Source organism: Panulirus ornatus, chromosome 29, assembly GCF_036320965.1.
Source record: "Panulirus ornatus isolate Po-2019 chromosome 29, ASM3632096v1, whole genome shotgun sequence".
NCBI lineage: Eukaryota > Metazoa > Arthropoda > Malacostraca > Decapoda > Palinuridae > Panulirus > Panulirus ornatus.
This window is the reverse complement of record NC_092252.1, coordinates 20,753,177-20,773,167: the sequence shown is the minus strand read 5'-3', so window position 1 is coordinate 20,773,167 and position 19,991 is coordinate 20,753,177. Positions and strand designations below refer to the sequence as shown.

Genomic DNA, 19,991 nt, shown 5'->3' with positions numbered 1-19,991 from the left:
GATAGGTAGTATGTTTGAGGAAAGGAACCTGGATGTTTTGGCTCTGAGTGAAACGAGGCTCAAGGGTAAAGGGGAAGAGTGGTTTGAGAATGTCTTGGGAGTAAAGTCAGGGGTTACTGAGAGGACAAGAGCAAGGGAAGGAGTAGCACTACTTCTGAAGCAGGAGTGTTGGAAGTATGTGATAGAGTGTAAGAAAGTAAACTCTAGATTGATATGGGTAAAACTGAAAGTTGATGGAGAGAGATGGGTGATTATTGGTGAATATGCACCTGGGCATGAGAAGAAAGATCATGAGAGGCAAGTATTTTGGGAGCAGCTGAATGAGTGTGTTAGTAGTTTTGATGCACGAGACTGGGTTATAGTGATGGGTGATTTGAATGCAAAGGTGAGTAATGTGGCAATTGAGGGAATAATCGGTATACATGGGGTGCTCAGTGTTGTAAATGGAAATGGTGAAGAGCTTGTAGATTTGTGCTGAAAAAGGACTGGTGATTGGGAATACCTGGTTCAAAAAGAGAGATATACATATGTATACGTATGTAAGTAGGAGAGATGGCCAAAGAGCATTATTGGATTACGTGTTAATTGATAGGCATGCAAAAGAGAGACTTTTGGATGTTAATGTGCTGAGAGGTGCAACTGGAGGGATGTCTGATCATTATCTTGTGGAGGCAAAGGGGAAGATTTGTAGAGGTTTTCAGAAAAGAAGAGAGAATGTTGGGGTGAAGAGAGTGGTGAGAGTGAGTGAGTATGGGAAGGAGACTTGTGTGAGGAAGTACCAGGAGAGACTGAGTACAGAATGGAAAGAGGTGAGAACAAAGGAGGTAAGGGGAGTGGGGGAGGAATGGGATGTATTTAGGGAAGCAGTGATGGATTGCGCAAAAGATGCTTGTGGCATGAGAAGCGTGGGAGGTGGGCAGATTAGAAAGGGTAGTTCGTGGTGGGATGAAGAAGTAAGATTATTAGTGAAAGAGAAGAGAGAGGCATTTGGACGAATTTTGCAGGGAAATAATGCAAATCACTGGCAGAAGTATAAAAGAATGAGGCAGGAGGTCAAGAGAAAGGTGCAAGAGGTGAAAAAGAGGGCAATGAGAGTTGGGGTGAGAGAGTATCATTAAATTGTAGGGAGAATAAAAAGATGTTTTGGAAGGAGGTAAATAAAGTGCGTAAGACAAGGGAACAAATGGGAACTTCAGTGAAGGGGGCTAATGGGAAAGTGATATCAAGTAGTGGTGATGTGAGAAGGAGATGGAGTGAGTATTTTGAAGGTTTGTTGAATGTGTTTGATGATAGAGTGGCAGATATAGGGTGTTTTGGTCGAGGTGGTGTGCAAAGTGAGAGGGTTAGGGAAAATGATTTTATAAACTGAGAAGAGGTAGTAAAAACTTTGCGGAAGATGAAAGCCGGCAAGGCAGCGGGTTTGGATGGTATTGCAGTGGAATTTACTAAAAAAGGGGGTGACTGTATTTTTGAGTGGTTGGTAAGGTTATTTAATGTATGTATGATTCATGGTGAGGTGCCTGAGGATTGGCAGAATGCTTGCATAATGCCATTGTACAAAGGCAAAGGGGATAAAGGTGAGTGCTCAAATTACAAAGGTATCAGTTTGTTGAGTATTCCTGGTAAATTATATGGGAGGGTATTGATTGAGAGGGTGAAGGCATGTACAGAGCATCAGATTGGGGAAGAGCAGTGTGGTTTCAGAAGTGGTAGAGGATGTGTGGATCAGGTGTTTGCTTTGAAGAATGTAAGTGAGAAATACTTAGAAAAGCAAATGGATTTGTATGTAGCATTTATGGATCTGGAGAAGGCATATGATAGAGTTGATAGAGATGCTCTGTGGAAGGTATTAAGAATATATGGTGTGGGAGGCAAGTTGTAAGAAACAGTGAAAAGTTTTTATCGAGGATGTAAGGCATGTGTACGTGCTCGAAGAGAGGAAAGTGATTGGTTTTCAGTGAATGTAGGTTTGCGGCAGGGGTGTGTGATGTCTCCATGGTTGTTTAATTTGTATATGGATGGGGTTGTTAGGGAGATGAATGCAAGAGTTTTGGAAAGGGGGGCAAGTATGCAGTCTGTTGTGGATGAGAGAGCCTGGGAAGCGAGTCAGTTGTTGTTTGCTGATGACACAGCACTGGTGGCTGATTCATGTGAGAAACTGCAGAAGCTGGTGACTGAGTTTGGTAAAGTGTGTGACAGAAGAAAGTTAAATGTAAATGTGAATAAGAGCAAGGTTATTAGGTACAGTAGTGTTGAGGGTCAAGTCAATTGGGAGGTAAGTTTGAATGGAGAAAAACTGGATGAAGTGAAGTGCTTTAGATATCTGGGAGTGGATTTGGCAGCGGATGGAACCATGGAAGCGGAAGTGAATCATAGGGTGGGGGAGGGGGCAAAAATTCTGGGAGCCTTGAAGAATGTATGGAAGTCTAGAACATTATCTCGGAATGCAGAAATGGGTATGTTTGAAGAAATAGTGATTCCAACAATGTGAAAAGTTTTTACCAATGATGTAAGGCATGTGTACGAGTAGGAAGAGAGGAAAATGACTGGTTCCCAGTTCATGTCAGTTTGTGGCAGGGGTGCATGATGTCTCCATGGTTATTTAATTTGTTTATGGATGGGGTGGTTAGGGATATGAATGCAAGAATTTTTGGAAAGAGGGGCAAGTATGCAGTCTGTTGTGGATGAGACTGCTTGGGAAGGGAGTCAGTTGTTGTTCGCTGATGATACAGCGCTGGTGGATGATTCGGGTGAGAAACTGTAGAGGTTGTTGAATGAGTTTGGTAAAGTGTGTGAAAGAAGAGAGCTAAGAGTAAATGTAAATAAGACCAAGGATATTAAGTTTAGTAGGGTCGAGGGATAAGTTAACAAGGAGGTAAGTTTGAATGGATAGAAACTGTAGGAAGTGAAGTGTTTTAGATAACTGGGAGTGGATTTGGCAGCGGATGTAACCATGAAAGCGGAAGTGAGTCACAGGGTGGGTAAGGATGCGAAGGTTCTGGAATGTGTGGAAGGCGAGAATGTTATCTTGGAAAGCAAAAATAGGTATGTTTGAAGGAATAGTGGTTCCAACAATATTGTATGTTGTGAAGCATGGGCTATAGATAAGGTTGTGCAGAGGAGGGTGGATGGTGAATGTGTTGGAAATGAGATGTTTGAGGACAATATGTGGTGTGAGGTGGTTTGATCGAGTAAGTAATGAAAGGGTAGGAGAGATGTGTGGTAATAAAAAGAGTGTGGTTAACAGAGCAGAAGAAGGTGTTTTGAAATGGTTTGGTGAAATGGAGAGAATGAGTGAGGAAAGATTGACTAAATGGATATATGTGTCAGAGGTAGAGGGAACAAGGAGAAGCGGGAGACCAAATTGGAGGTGGAAGGCTGGAGTGAAAAAGATTTTGAGCAATCAGGGCCTGAGCATACAGGAAAGTGAAAGGCGTGCAAGGAATAGAGTGAATTGGAATGATGTGGTATACCAGGGTTGATGTGCTGTTAATGGATTGAACCAGGGCATGTGAAGCGTCTGGAGTAAACCATAGAAAGGTCTGTGGGGCCTGAATGCGGAAAGAGAGCTGTGGTTTCGGTGCATTACACATGACAGCTAGAGACTGAGTGTGAATGAATGTGGCCTTTGTCGTCTTTTCCTAGCAGTACCTCGCTGGAGGGGGGGGAGGGGGGTGATGCTATTACATGTGTGCCGGGGTGGCAAGGGAAATGGATGAAGGCAGCAAGTATGAATATGTATATGTGTATATATATGTATATGTCTGTATATGTATATGTATGTATACGTTGAAAAGCATACGTGTGTATATGCACGTGTGTGGGAAGTACATATATGTATATGTGCGTGTGTGGGCGATTGTGTATATACATGAGTATGTGGGTGGGTTGTGCCATTCCTCGCCTGTTTCCTTGTGCTACCTCTCTAATGCAGGTGAAGATGATAACGAAATATACATACATACATACATATATATATATATATATATATATATATACATATATATATATATATATATATATATATATATATATATATATATATATATATATATATATATATGTATATATGTATATAAATATATATATATATATATATCTTTTTCTTTCATACTATTCGCCATTTCCCGTGTTAGCGAGGTAGCGTTAAGAACAGAGGACTGGGCCTTTGAGGGAATATCCTCACCTGGCCCCCTTCTCAGTTCCCTCTTTTGAAAAACAAAAAAAAATAAGAGGGGAGGATTTCCAGCCCCCCCGCTCCCTTCCCTTTTAGTCGCCTTCTACGACACGCAGGGAATACGTGAGAAGAATTCTTTCTCCCCTATCCCCAGGGATAATATATATATATATATATATATATATATATATATATATATATATATATATATATATATATATATATATATATATAAAATATATATATATATATATATATATATATATATATATATATATATATATATATATATATATATATATATATATATAAAATATATATATATATATATATATATATATATATATATATATATATATATATATATATATATATATATATATATATTTTTTTTTTTTTTTTGCTTTGTCGCTGTCTCCCGCGTTTGCGAGGTAGCGCAAGGAAACAGACGAAAGAAATGGCCCAACCCACCCCCATACACATGCATATACATATGTCCACACACGCAAATATACATACCTACACAGCTTTCCATGGTTTACCCCAGACGCTTCACATGCCTTGATTCAATCCACTGACAGCATGTCAACCCCGGTATACCACATCGCTCCAATTCACTCTATTCCTTGCCCTCCTTTCACCCTCCTGCATGTTCAGGCCCCGATCACACAAAATCTTTTTCACTCCATCTTTCCACCTCAAATTTTGGTCTCCCTCTTCTCCTCGTTCCCTCCACCTCCGACACATATATCCTCTAGGTCAATCTTTCCTCACTCATTCTCTCCATGTGACCAAACCATTTCAAAACACCCTCTTCTGCTCTCTCAACCACGCTCTTTTTATTTCCACACATCTCTCTTACCCTTACGTTACTTACTCGATCAAACCACCTCACACCACACATTGTCCTCAAACATCTCATTTCCAGGACATCCATCCTCCTGCGCACAACTCTATCCATAGTCCACGCCTCGCAACCATACAACATTGTTGGAACCACTATTCCTTCAAACATACCCATTTTTGCTTTCCGAGATAATGTTCTCGACTTCCACACATTCTTCAAGGCTCCCAGAATTTTCGCCCCCTCCCCCACCCTATGATCCACTTCCGCTTCCATGTTTCCATCAGCTGCCAGATCCACTTCCAGATATCTAAAACACCTCACTTCCTCCAGTTTTTCTCCATTCAAACTCACCTCCCAATTGACTTGACCCTCAACCCTACTGTACCTAATAACCTTGCTCTTATTCACATTTACTCTTAACTTTCTTCTTTCACACACTTTACCAAACTCAGTCACCAGCTTCTGCAGTTTCTCACATGAATCAGCCACCAGCGCTGTATCATCAGCGAACAACAACTGACTCACTTCCCAAGCTCTCTCATCCCCAACAGACTTCATCCTTGCCCCTCTTTCCAAAACTCTTGCATTCACCTCCCTAACAACCCCATCCATAAACAAATTAAACAACCATGGAGACATCACACACCCCTGCCGCAAACCTACATTCACTGAGAACCAATCACTTTCCTCTCTTCCTACACGTACACATGCCTTACATCCTCGATAAAAACTTTTCACTGCTTCTAACAACTTGCCTCCCACACCATATATTATTAATACTTTCCACAGAGCATCTCTATCAACTCTATCATATGCCTTCTCCAGATCCATAAATGCTACATGCAAATCCATTTGCTTTTCTAAGTATTTCTCACATACATTCTTCAAAGCAAACACCTGATCCACACATCCTCTACCACTTCTGAAACCACACTGCTCTTCCCCAATCTGATGCTCTGTACATGCCTTCACCCTCTCAATCAATACCCTCCCATACAATTTGCCAGGAATACTCAACAATATATATATATATATATATATATATATATATATATATATATATATATATATATATATATATATATATATATATATCTTTTTTTTTTTCTTTTTTTTTTGCTTTGTCACTGTCTCCCGCATTTGTGAGGTAGCGCAAGGAAACAGACGAAAGAAATGGCCCAACCCACCCCATACACATGTATATACATACGTCCACACACGCAAATATACGTACCTACACAGCTTTCCATGGTTTACCCCAGACGCTTCACATGCCTTGATTCAATCCACTGACAGCACGTCAACCCCGGTATACCACATGGCTCCAATTCACTCTATTCCTTGCCCTCCTTTCACCCTCCTGCATGTTCAGGCCCCGATCACACAAAATCTTTTTCACTCCATCTTTCCACCTCCAATTTGGTCTCCCTCTTCTCGTTCCCTCCACCTCCGACACATATATTCTCTTGGTCAATCTTTCCTCACTCATTCTCTCCATGTGCCCAAACCATTTCAAAACACCCTCTTCTGCTCTCTCAACCACGCTCTTTTTATTTCCACACATCTCTCTTACCCTTACGTTACTTACTCGATCAAACCACCTCACACCACACATTGTCCTCAAACATCTCATTTCCAGCACATCCATCCTCCTGCGCACAACTCTATCCATAGCCCACGCCTCGCAACCATACAAAATTGTTGGAACCACTATTCCCTCAAACATACCCATTTTTGCTTTCCGAGATAATGTTCTCGACATCCACACATTCTTCAAGGCTCCCAGAATTTTCGCCCCCTCCCCCACCCTATGATCCACTTCCGCTTCCATGGTTCCATCCGCTGCCAGATCCACTCCCAGATATCTAAAACACTTCACTTCCTCCAGTTTTTCTCCATTCAAACTCACCTCCCAATTGACTTGACCCTCAACCCTACTGTACCTAATAACCTTGCTCTTATTCACATATATATATATATATATATATATATATATATATATATATATATATCTTTGCGGAAGATGAAAGCCGGCAAGGCAGCAGATTTGGATGGTATTGCAGTGGAATCTATTAAAAAAGGGGGTGACTGTATTGTTGACTGGTTGGTAAGGTTATTCAATGTATGTATGACTCATGGTGAGGTGCCTGAGGATTGGCGGGATGCATGCATAGTGCAATTGTACAAAGGCAAAGGGGATAAGAGTGAGTGCTCTAATTACAGAGGTATAAGTTTGTTGAGTATTCCTGGTGAATTATATGGGAGGGTATTGATTGAGAGGGTGAAGGCATGTACAGAGCATCAGATTGGGGAAGAACAGTGTGGTTTCAGAAGTGGTAGAGGATGTGTGGATCAGGTGTTTGCTTTGAAGAATGTATGTGAGAAATACTTAGAAAAGCAAATGGATTTATATGTAGCATTTATGGATCTGGAGAAGGCATATGATAGAGTTGATAGAGATGCTCTGTGGAAGGTATTAAGAATATATGGTGTGGGAGGCAAGTGGTTAGAAGCAGTGAAAAGTTTTTATCGAAGATGTAAGGCATGTGTATGTGTAGGAAGAGAGGAAAGTGATTGGTTCTCAGTGAATGTAGGTTTGCGGCAGGGGTGTGTGATGTCTCCATGGTTGTTTAATTTGTTTATGGATAGGGTTGTTAGGGAGGTGAATGCAAGAGTTTTGGAAAGAGGGGCAAGTATGAAGTCTGTTGGGGATGAGAGAGCTTGGGAAGTGAGTCAGTTGTTGTTCGCTGATGATACAGCGCTGGTGGCTGATTCATGTGAGAAACTGCAGAAGCTGGTGACTGAGTTTGGTAAAGTGTGTGACAGAAGAAAGTTAAAAGTAAATGTGAATAAGAGCAAGGTTATTAGGTACAGTAGGGTTGAGGGTCAAGTCAATTGGGAGGTAAGTTTGAATGGAGAAAAACTGGAGGAAGTAAAGTGTTTTAGATATCTGGGAGTGGATCTGGCAGTGGATGGAACCATGGTAGCGGAAGTGAATCATAGGGTGGGGGAGGGGGCGAAAATCCTGGGAGCCTTGAAGAATGTGTGGAAGTCGAGAACATTATCTCGGAAAGCAAAAATGGGTATGTTTGAAGGAATAGTGGTTCCAACAATGTTGTATGGTTGCGAGGCATGGGCTATGGATAGAGTTGTGCGCAGGAGGGTGGATGTGCTGGAAATGAGATGTTTGAGGACAATGTGTGGTGTGAGGTGGTTTGATCGAGTAAGTAATGTAAGGGTAAGAGAGATGCGTGGAAATAAAAAGAGCGTGGTTGAGAGAGCAGAAGAGGGTGTTTTGAAATGGTTTGGGCACATGGAGAGAATGAGTGAGGAAAGACTGACCAAGAGGATATATGTGTCGGAGGTGGAGGGAACGATGAGAAGTGGGAGACCAAACTGGAGGTGGAAAGATGGAGGAAAAAGATTTTGAGTGATCAGGGCCTGAACATGCAGGAGGGTGAAAGGAGGGCAAGGAATAGAGTGAATTGGATCGATGTGGTATACCGGGCTTGACGTGCTGTCAGTGGATTGAATCAGGGCATGTGAAGCGTCTGGGGTAAACCATGGAAAGTTGTGTGGGGCCTGGATGTGGAAAGGGAGCTGTGGTTTCGGGCATTATTGCATGACAGCTAGAGACTAAGTGTGAACGAATGGGGCCTTTGTTGTCTTTTCCTAGTGCTACCTCACACACATGAGGGGGGAGGGGGATGGTATTCCATGTGTGGCAAGGTGGCGATGGGAATGAATAAAGGCAGACAGTGTGAACTGCGTGCATGGGTATATATGTATGTGTCTGTGTGTGTATATATATGTGTACATTGAGATGTATAGGTATGTATATTTGCGTGTGTGGACATGTATGTATATACATGTGTATGGGGGTGGGTTGGGCCATTTCTTTCGTCTGTTTCCTTGCGCTACCTCGCAAACATGGGAGACAGCGACAAAGCAAAAAAATAAAAAATAATAATATATATATCTTCCATATATCTATGGGATTGCAGTGGAATCTATTAAAAAATGGGGTGACTGTATTGTTGACTGGTTGGTAAGGTTATTTAATGTATGTATGACTCATGGTGAGGTGCCTGAGGATTGGCGGAATGCGTGCATAGTGCCATTGTACAAAGGCAAAGGGGATAAGAGCGAGTGCTCAAATTACAGAGGTATAAGTTTGTTGAGTATTCCTGGTAAATTATATGGGAGGGTATTGATTGAGAGGGTGAAGGCATGTACAGAGCATCAGATTGGGGAAGAGCAGTGTGGTTTCAGAAGTGGTAGAGGATGTGTGGATCAGGTGTTTGCTTTGAAGAATGTATGTGAGAAATACTTAGAAAAGCAAATGGATTTGTATGTAGCATTTATGGATCTGGAGAAGGCATATGATAGAGTTGATAGAGATGCTCTGTGGAAGGTATTAAGAATATATGGTGTGGGAGGCAAGTTGTTAGAAGCAGTGAAAAGTTTTTATCGAGGATGTAAGGCATGTGTACGTGTAGGAAGAGAGGAAAGTGATTGGTTCTCAGTGAATGTAGGTTTGCGGCAGGGGTGTGTGATGTCTCCATGGTTGTTTAATTTGTTTATGGATGGGGTTGTTAGGGAGGTGAATGCAAGAGTTTTGGAAAGAGGGGCAAGTATGAAGTCTGTTGGGGATGAGAGAGCTTGGGAAGTGAGTCAGTTGTTGTTCGCTGATGATACAGCGCTGGTGGCTGATTCATGTGAGAAACTGCAGAAGCTGGTGACTGAGTTTGGTAAAGTGTGTGAAAGAAGAAAGTTAAGAGTAAATGTGAATAAGAGCAAGGTTATTAGGTACAGTAGGGTTGAGGGTCAAGTCAATTGGGAGGTGAGTTTGAATGGAGAAAAACTGGAGGAAGTGAAGTGTTTTAGATATCTGGGAGTGGATCTGGCAGCGGATGGAACCATGGAAGCGGAAGTGAATCATAGGGTGGGGGAGGGGGCGAAAATTCTGGGAGCCTTGAAGAATGTGTGGAAGTCGAGAACATTATCTCGGAAAGCAAAAATGGGTATGTTTGAAGGAATAGTGGTTCCAACAATGTTGTATGGTTGCGAGGCGTGGGGTATGGATAGAGTTGTGCGCAGGAGGGTGGATGTGCTGGAAATGAGATGTTTGAGGACAATGTGTGGTGTGAGGTGGTTTGATCGAGTAAGTAACGTAAGGGTAAGAGAGATGGGTGGAAATAAAAAGAGCATGGTTGAGAGAGCAGAAGAGGGTGTTTTGAAATGGTTTGGGCACATGGAGAGAATGAGTGAGGAAAGATTGACCAAGAGGATATATGTGTCGGAGGTGGAGGGAACGAGGAGAAGAGGGAGACCAAATTGGAGGTGGAAAGATGGAGTGAAAAAGATTTTGTGTGATCGGGGCCTGAACATGCAGGAGGGTGAAAGGAGGGCAAGGAATAGAGTGAATTGGATCGATGTGGTATACCGGGGTTGACGTGCTGTCAGTGGATTGAATCAAGGCATGTGAAGCGTCTGGGGTAAACCATGGAAAGCTGTGTAGGTATGTATATTTGCGTGTGTGGACATATGTATATACATGTGTATGGGGGTGGGTTGGGCCATTTCTTTCGTCTGTTTCCTTGCGCTACCTCGCAAACGCGGGAGACAGCGACAAAGCAAAAAAAAAAAAAAATCTATATATTATCTTCCATACTATTCGCCACTTCCCGCGTTAGCGAGGTAGTGTTAAGAACAGAGGACTGGGCCTTTGAGGGAATATCCTCTGTCGCTGTCTCCTCCGTTAGAGAGGTAGCGCAAGGAAACACACAAAAGAATGGCCCAACCCACTCACATACACATGTATATAGATAAACACCCACACATACATATATGCATACCTATACATTTCAACGTATACATACATATACATACACAGACATATACATATATACATATGCACATATTCATACATGCTGCCTTCATCCATTCCCGCCTCCACCTGGCCACACATAAAATGACACCCCCCCTCCCCCAGCATGCACGTGAGGTAGAGCTAGGAAAGGACAACAAAGGCCACATTCGTTCACACTCAGACTCTAGCTGTCATGTGTAATGCATCGAAACCACAGCTCCCTTTCCACAACCAGGCCCCACAAAACTTTCCATGGTTTATCCAAGATGCTTCACATGCCCTGGTACCATCCATTGACAGCACGTCGACCCCGGTATACCACATCATTCCAATTCACTCTATTTCTTGCACACCTTTCATCCTCCTGTATGTTCACGCCCCGATTGCTCAAAATCTTTTTTACTCCATCCTTCCACCTTCAATTTGGTCTCCCACTTCTCGTTCCCTCCACCTCTGACACATATATCCTCTTAGTCAATCTTTCTTCATTCATTTTCTCCATGTGACCAAACCATTTCAATACACACTCTTCTGCTCTCTCAACCACACTCTTTATATTAACACACCTCTCTTACCCTGTCATTACTTACTCCACCAAACCACCTCACACCACATATTGTCCTCAAACATCTCATTTCCAACACATCCACCCTCCTCCGCACAACTCTATCTATAGCCCACACCTCGCAACCATATAACATTGTTGGAACCACTATTCCTTCAAACATAACCATTTTTGCTTTTCGAGATAATGATCTCACCTCCCACACATTCTTCAAGATTCCCGGAACTTTTGCCCCCTCCCCCACCCTGTGACTCACTTCCATTCCATGGTTCCATCCGCTGCCAAATCCACTCCCAAATATCTAAAACACTTCACTTCCTCCAGTTTTTCTCCATTCAAACTTACCTCACAACTGACTTGTCCCTCCACCCTACTGTACCTAATAACCTTGCTCTTATTCACATTTACTCTCAGCTTTCTTCTTTCACACACTCTATCAAACTCAGTCACCAGCTTCTGCAGTTTCTCACCCGAATCAGGCACCAGCGCTGTATCATCAGTGAAAAACAACTGACTCACTTCCCATGCTCTCTCATCCACAAGAGACTGCATACTTGCCCCTCTTTCCAAAACTCTTGCATTCACCTCCCTAACAACCCCATCCATATACAAATTAAACAACCATGGATCATGCACCCCTGCCACAAACCGACATTCAATAAGAACCAATAACTTTCTTCTCTTCCTACTTGTATACATGCCTTACATCCTCAATAAACACTTTTCACTGCTTCCAGCAACTTGCCTCCCACACCATATATTCTTAATACCTTCCACAGAGCATCTCTATTAACTCTGTCATATGCCTTCTTCAGATCCATAAATGCTACATACAAATCCATCTGTTTTTCTAAGTATTTCTTATATACATTCTTCAAAGCAACACCTGATCCACACATCCTCTACCACTTTTGAAACCACACTACTCTTCCCCAGTCTGATGCTCTGTACATGCCTTCACCCTCTTAATCAATACCCTCCAATATAATTTCCCAGGAATACTCAACAAACTTATACCCCTGTAATTTGAACACTCACCTTTATCCCCTTAGCCTTTGTACAACGGCAATATGCATGCATTCCGCCAATCCTCTGGCACCTCACCATGAGCCATACATTCAGTAAATATCCTTACTAACCAGTCAACAACACAGTCACCCCCTTTTTTAATGAATTCCACTGCAATACAATCCAAACCCGATGCCTTGCTGGCTTTCATCTTCTGCAAAGCTTTCATTACCTCATCTCTGTTTACCAAATCATTCTCCCTAACCCTCTCACTTCGCACACCACCTCAACCAAAACACCCTATATCTGCCACTCTATCATCTAACACATTCAATAAAACTTCAAAATACTCACTCCATCTCCTTCTCACATCACCACTACTTATTACCTCCCCATTAGCCCCCTTCACCGATGTTCCCATTTGTTCTCTTGTCTTACGCACTTTATTTACCTCCTTCCAAAACATCTTTTTATTCTCACTAAATTCTAATGATACTCTCTCACCCCAACTCTCACTTGCCCTCTTTTTCACCTCTTGCACCTTTCTCTTGACCTCCTGCCTCTTTCTTTTATACTTCTGCCAGTGATAACTCTCACTTGCCCTCTTTTTCACCTCTTGCACCTTTCTCTTGACCTCCTGCCTCTTTCTTTTATACTTCTGCCAGTGATTTGCACTATTTCCCTGCAAAATCGTCCAAATGCCTCTCTCTTCTCTTTGACTAAAGGGGACGGGAGCGTGGGGCTAGAAACACTCCCCTCCTTGTATTTAACTTTCTAAAAGGGGAAACAGAAGAAGGAGTCACGCGGGGAGTGCTCATCCTCCTTGAAGGCTCAGATTGGGGTGTCTAAATGTGTGTGGATGTAATCAAGATGAGAAAAAAGGAGAGATAGGTAGTATGTTTGATGAAAGTAACCAGGATGTTTTGAGTGAAACGAAGCTCAAGGGTAAAGGGGAAGAGTGGTTTGGATATGTTTGGGAGTAAAGTCGGGGTAAGAGGACAAGAGATAGGGAAGGAGTAGCACTATTCCTGAAGCAAGAGTGGTGGTAATATGTGATAGAGTGTAAGAAAGTAAACTCTACATTGATATGGGTAAAACTGAAAGTGGATGGAGAGAATTGGGTGATTAATGGTGCATATGCACCTGGGCATGAGAAGAAAGATCATGAGAGGCAAGTGTTTTGGGAGCAGCTGAGTGAGTGTGTTAGTAGTTTTGATGCACGAGACCGGGTTATAGTGATGGGTGATTTGAATGCAAAGGTGAGTCATGTGACAGTTGAGGGAATAATTGGTAAACATGGGGTGTTCAGTGTTGGAAATGGAAATGGTAAAGAGCTTGTAGATTGTGTGCTGTAAAAGGACTGGTGATTGGGAATACCTGGTTTAAAAAGCGAGATATACATAAGTATATGTATGTAAGTAGGAGAGATGGCCAGAGAGCATTATTGGATTACATTTTAATTGATAGGCACATGAAAGAGAGACTTTTGGATGTTAATGTGCTGAGATGTGCAAGTGGGGAGATGTCTGATCATTATCTTGTGGAAGCGAAGGTGAAGATTAACAGAGGTTTTCAGAAAAGAGAGAATGTTGGGATGAAGAAAGTAGAGAGAGTAAGTGAGCATGGGAAGGAGACTTGTGTGAGGAAGTATCGGGAGGAGACTGAGTACAGAATGGAAAAAGGTGGGAGCAAAGGACGTAAGGGAGTGGGGGAGGAATGGGATGTATTTAGGGAAGCAGTGATAGCTTGTGCAAAAGATGCTTGTGGCATGAGAAGTGTGGGAGGTGGGCAGAATAGAAAGGGTAGTGTGTGGTGGGATGAAGAAGTAAGAGTATTAGTGAAAGAGAAGAAAGAGGCTTTTGGACGATTTTTGCAGGGAAATAATGCAAATGTCTGGAAGATTATAAAAGAAAAAGGCAGGAGGTCAAGAGAAAGGTGCAAGATGTGAAAAAGAGGGCAAATGAGAGTTGGGGTGAGAGAATATCATTAAACTCTACGGAGAATAAAAAGATATTTTGGAAGGATGTAAACAAAGTGCGTAAGACAAGGGAACAAATGGGAACATCAGTGAAGAGGGCTAATGGGGAGGTGATAACAAGTAGTGGTGATGTGAGGAGATGGAGTGAGTATTTTGAAGGTTTGTTGAATGTGTTTGATGATAAGAGTGGCAGATATAGGGTGTTTTGGTCAAGGTGGTGTGCAAAGTGAGGGGGTTAGGGAGAATGATTTGGCAAACTGAGAAGAGGTAGTAAAAGCTTTGCGGAAGATGAAAACTAGCAAGGCATCGGGTTTGGATGGTATTGCAGTGGAATTTATTAAAAATGGAGGTGACTGTGTTGTTGACTGGTTGGTAAGATTTTTTAATGTATGTATGACTCATGGTGAGGTGCCTGAGGACTGGCAGAATGCTTGCATAGTGCCATTGTACAAAGCCAAAGGGGATAAAGGTGAGTGCTCAAATTACAAAGGTATAAGTTTGTTGAGTATTCCTGGGAAATTATATGGCAGGGCATTGATTGAGAGGGTGAAAGCATGTACAGAGCATCAGATTGGGGAAGAGCAGTGTGGTTTCAGAAGTGGTAGAGAATGCGTGGATCAGGTGTTTCCTTTGAAGAATGTATGTGAGAAATACTTAGAAAAGCAAATGGATTTGTATGTAGCATTTATGGATCTGGAGAAGGCATATGATAGCATTAATGGAGATACTCAGTGGAAGGTATTAAGAATATATTTTGTGGGAGGCAAGTTGTTAGAAGCAGTGAAAGGTTTTTATCAAGGATGTAAGGCATGTGTAGCAGTAGGAGGAGAGGAAAGTTATTGGTTCTCAGTGAATGTCAGTTTGCGGCAGGGGTGCGTGATGTCTCCATGGTGGTTTAATTTGTTTATGGATGGGGTTGTTAGGGAGGTGAATGCAAGAGTTTTGGTAGCGCAGGGAAACAGACGAAAGAATGGCCCATTGACCCACCTATACATGTATATACATACACGTCCACACACGAACATATACATACCTATACATCTCAATGTATACATATATACACACACACACAGACATATACCTATATACACATGTACATAATTCATACTGTCTGCCCTACTTCATTCCCATTGCCACCCTGCCACACATGAAATGACAACCGCCTCCCCCCGCATGTGTGCGAGGTAGCGCTAGAAATAGACAATAAAGGCCCCATTCGTTCACACTCAGTCTCTAGCTGTCATGTATAATGCACCGAAACCACAGCTCCCTTTCCACAGCCAGGCCCCACAAAACTTTCCATGGTTTACCCCAGACGCTTTACATGTCTTGGTTTAATCCATTGACAGCACGTCGACCCCAGTATACCACATCGTTTCAATTCACTCTATTCCTTGCACGCCTTTCACCCTTTTCAGGCCTTTTCAGGGCCTGATCACTCAAAATCTTTTTCACTCCATCTTTCCACCCCCAATTTGGTTTTCCACTTCTCCTTGTTCCCTCCACCTCTGACACATATATCCACTTGGTCTATCTTTCCTCACTCATTCTCTCCATGTGACCAAACCATCTCAAAACACCCTCCTCTGCTCTCTCAACCACAATCTTTCTATTACCACACATCTCTCTTACCCTTTCATTACTTACTCGGTCAAACCACCTCACACCACATATTGTCCTCAAACATCTTATTTTCAGCACATCCACCCTCCTCTGCATAACTTATCTATAGCCCACGCCTCACAACCATATAACATTGTTGGAACCACTATTCTTTAAAACATACCCATTTCTGCTTTCCCAGATAACTTTCTCGACTTCCACACATTTTTCAACACTCCCAGAACTTTAGCCCCCTCCCCCACCCTATGATTCACTTCTGCTTCCATGGTTCCATCCCCTGCCAAATCCACTCCCAGATATCTAAAACACCTCACTTCCTCCAGTTTTTCTACATTTAGACTTACCTCCCGGTTGACTTGTCCCTCAATCCTACTGTACCTAATAACCTTGCTCTTATTCACATTTACTCTCAGCTTTCTTCTTTCACACACTTTACTAAACTCAGTCACCAGCTTCTGCAGTTTCTCACCCGAATCAGCCACCAGCGCGGTATCATCAGCGAACAACAACTAACTCATTTCCCAAGCTCTCTCATCCACAACAGACTGCATACTTGCACCTCTTTCCGAAACTCTTGCATTCACCTCCCTAACAACCCCATCCATAAACAAATTAAACAACCATGGAGACATCACGCACCCTTGCCGCAAACCAACATTCACTGAGAACCAATCACTTTCCTCTCTTCCCAGTCGTAGACGTGCCTTACATGCTCCGTAAAAACATTTCACCCCTTCTAACTAATTGACTCCCACACCATATATTCTTAATACCTTCCACAGAGCATCTCTATCAACTCTATCCTATGCCTTCTCCTGATCCATAAATGCTACATACAAATCCATCTGCTTTTCTAAGTATTTCTCACATACATTCATAAAAGCAAACACCTGATCCACACATCATCTACCACTTCTGAAACTACACCGCTCTTACCCAATATGTATGTGATTTGGAAGGAGGTAAATAAAGTGTGTAAGACAAAAGAACAAATGGGAACATCAGTGAAGGGGGCTAATGGGGAAGTAATAACAAGTAGTGGTGAAGTGAGAAGGATATGGAGTGAATATTTTGAAGTTTTGTTGAACGTGTTTGATGATAGAGTGGCAGATATAGGGAGTTTTGGTCGAGGTGGTGTCCGAAGTGAGAGGATCAAGGAGATTCGTTTTGTAAATAGAGTTAGAGGTGGTGAAAGCTTTGCGGAAGATGAAAGCCAGCAAGGTGGCTGGTTTGGATGGCAATGCAGTGGAATTTATTAAAAAATGGGGTGACTATATTGTTGACTGGTTGGTGAGGATATTAAATGTATATATGATTCATGGTGAAGTGCCTGAGGATTGGTGGAATGCATGCACAGAGCCACTGTACAAAGGCAATGGGGATAAAAGTGAGTGTTCAAATTACAGAGGTATAAGTTTGTTGAGTTTTCCTGGGAAATTATATGGGAGGGTATTGATTGAGAGGGTGAAGGCATGTACAGAGCATCTGATTATGGAAGAGCAGTGTGTTTTCAGAAGTGGTAGAGGATGTGTGGATCAGGTGTGTGCTTTGAAGAATGTATGTGAGAAATACTTAGAAAAGCAAATGGATTTGTATGTAGCATTTATGGATCTGGAGAAAGCATGTGATAGTGAATACAGATGTTTTGTGGAATGTATTAAGAGTATATGGTGTGATAGGTAAGTTGCTAGAAGCAGTGAAAAGCTTTCATAAAGGATGTAAGGCATGTATACGAGTAAGAAGAAAGGAAAGTGATTGGTTCTCAATGAATGCTGATTTGGAGGAGGGGTGCGTGATGTCTCCGTGGCTGTTTGATTTATCTATGGATGGGGTTATTAGGGAGGTGAATGCAAGAGTTTTGGAGAGAGGGGCAAGTATGTAGTTTGTTGCCGATGAGAGGGCTTGGGAAGTGAGTCAGTTGTTGTTCACTGATGATACAGCACTGATGGCTGATTCAGGTGAGAAACTGCAGAAGTTGGTAACTGAGTTTGGTAAAGTGTGTGAAAGAAGAAAGTTGAGAGTAAATGTGAATAAGAGCAAGGTTGTTAAGTTCAGTAGGGTTGAGGGACAAGTTAATTGGGAGGTAAGTTTGGATGAAGAAAAACTGGAGGAAGTGAAATGTTTTAGATATCTGGGATTGGATTTGGCAGCAGATGGAACCATGGAAGCGGAAGTGAGTCACAAGGTGGGAGGGGGCGAAGGCTCTGGGAGCACTGAAGAATGTGTGGAAGGCGAGAAAGTTATCTCAGAAAGCAAAAATGGGTATGTTTGAAGGAATAGTGGTTCAAACAATGCTATATGGTTGCGAGGCTTGGGCTATAGGTAGGGTTGTGCAGAGGAGGGTGGATGTGCTGGAAATGAAATGTTTGAGGACTATATGTGGTGTGAGGTGGCTTGATCGAGTAAGAAATGAAAGGTTAAGAGAGATGTGTGGTAATAAAAAGAGTATGGTTGAGAGAGCATTAGAGGGTGTATTGAAATGGTTTGGTCACACGGAGAAAATGAGTGAGGAAAGATTGAGAAAGAGGATATATGTGTCAGAGGTGGAGGGAACGAGAAGTGGGAGACCAAATTGGAGGTAGAAGGATGGAGTGAAAAAGATTTTGAGCGATCGGCGCGTGAACATTCAGGAGGGTGAAAGGCGTGCAAGGAATAGAACGAATTGGAATGATGTGGTATAACGGGGTTGATGTGCTGTCAATGGATTGAATCAAGGCATGTGAAGTATCTGGGATAAACCGTGGAAAGTTGTGTGGGGCCTGGATGTGAAAAGGGAGCTGTGGTTTTGGTGCATTACACATGACAGCTAGGGACTGAGTGTGAACGAATGAGGCCTCTTTTGTCTTTTCCTGGTGCTATCTCACGCATGCGTGAGGTAGCACTGTTTCATGTGTGGCGGGGTGGTGACGGGAATGGATAAAGGCAGCAAGTATGAATATATGCATGTGTATATATGTATATGTCTGTGTATATATATATATATATGTATACATTGAAATGTACAGGTATGTATATGTGCATGTGTGGGCGTTTATGTATATACATGTGTATGTGGGTGGGTTGGGCCATTCTTTCATCTGTTTCCTTGCAGTACTTCACTAACGTAGGAGACAGTGACTAAGTATGATACATAAATAAATACATATACACATATATGCTCCACAGCCAAAGTCAGGTACTCCTTTTTTGACCTACTACTATAGGAGGATGTGCAGCTGGGTTGACTGTGGACCAACTGCCACAACCAGGATTTGAATCTATGCACTCAACCCTGGGTGGCCCATGAATGCATCAAAGTCAGCAACACTATCCACTACATCACAGGAGTCCACAGCATGATGATCATTTCATATGTGGAGAACTTTATAATCATCTCATAATACCTTAACACCACATGAGCAATAACAATAATACAATACTGCATTAAACAACTTGTACAGCGGTTACCCCAGAACAGAATTTAATGTATCTCTAAATAAGTCTGTAGTCACCATATCAACAACATGCAGACACAAAGCCAATCTTATTCCTCCCATCACTTTGAATGGCCTATCATTCCCACTCAAAAAAACACCATCTATTCTGGGGATCACGAGTGACACAATATTCTCTCATCATACCACAAACATCAACACAAAGCAATTAGCATTGTGAGTGCCCTCAGAATACCACCTGATACCAGATCTAGGCAAGAAAAAATATCCCTAGGTATCCTCCACAAACGATTCATCCACTCCACCCTATACTATATCACAACTGCCTGGACATCCACCCTGTAAAAAGCAAATATAACAAAGTTGCAAACTCAAAACAATCACTCACTGCCTAGCAAGAACAACCACTCAACAGCTACACAAAGAAACAGAGATCATGTAAAACAATTCCACCTTCATATGCTCTTTACAACAGCACTAAACCCTT

The 19,991-nt window shown here is 42.2% G+C and overlaps 1 protein-coding gene across 1 annotated transcript in view; it reads right to left on the bottom strand.

Moving 5' to 3' along the window:
- Gdap2 (ganglioside induced differentiation associated protein 2) overlaps positions 1-19,991 on the bottom strand; it is a 695,029-nt gene that overhangs the window by 79,704 nt on the left and 595,334 nt on the right. The gene's annotated exons all lie outside the window — the stretch shown is intronic.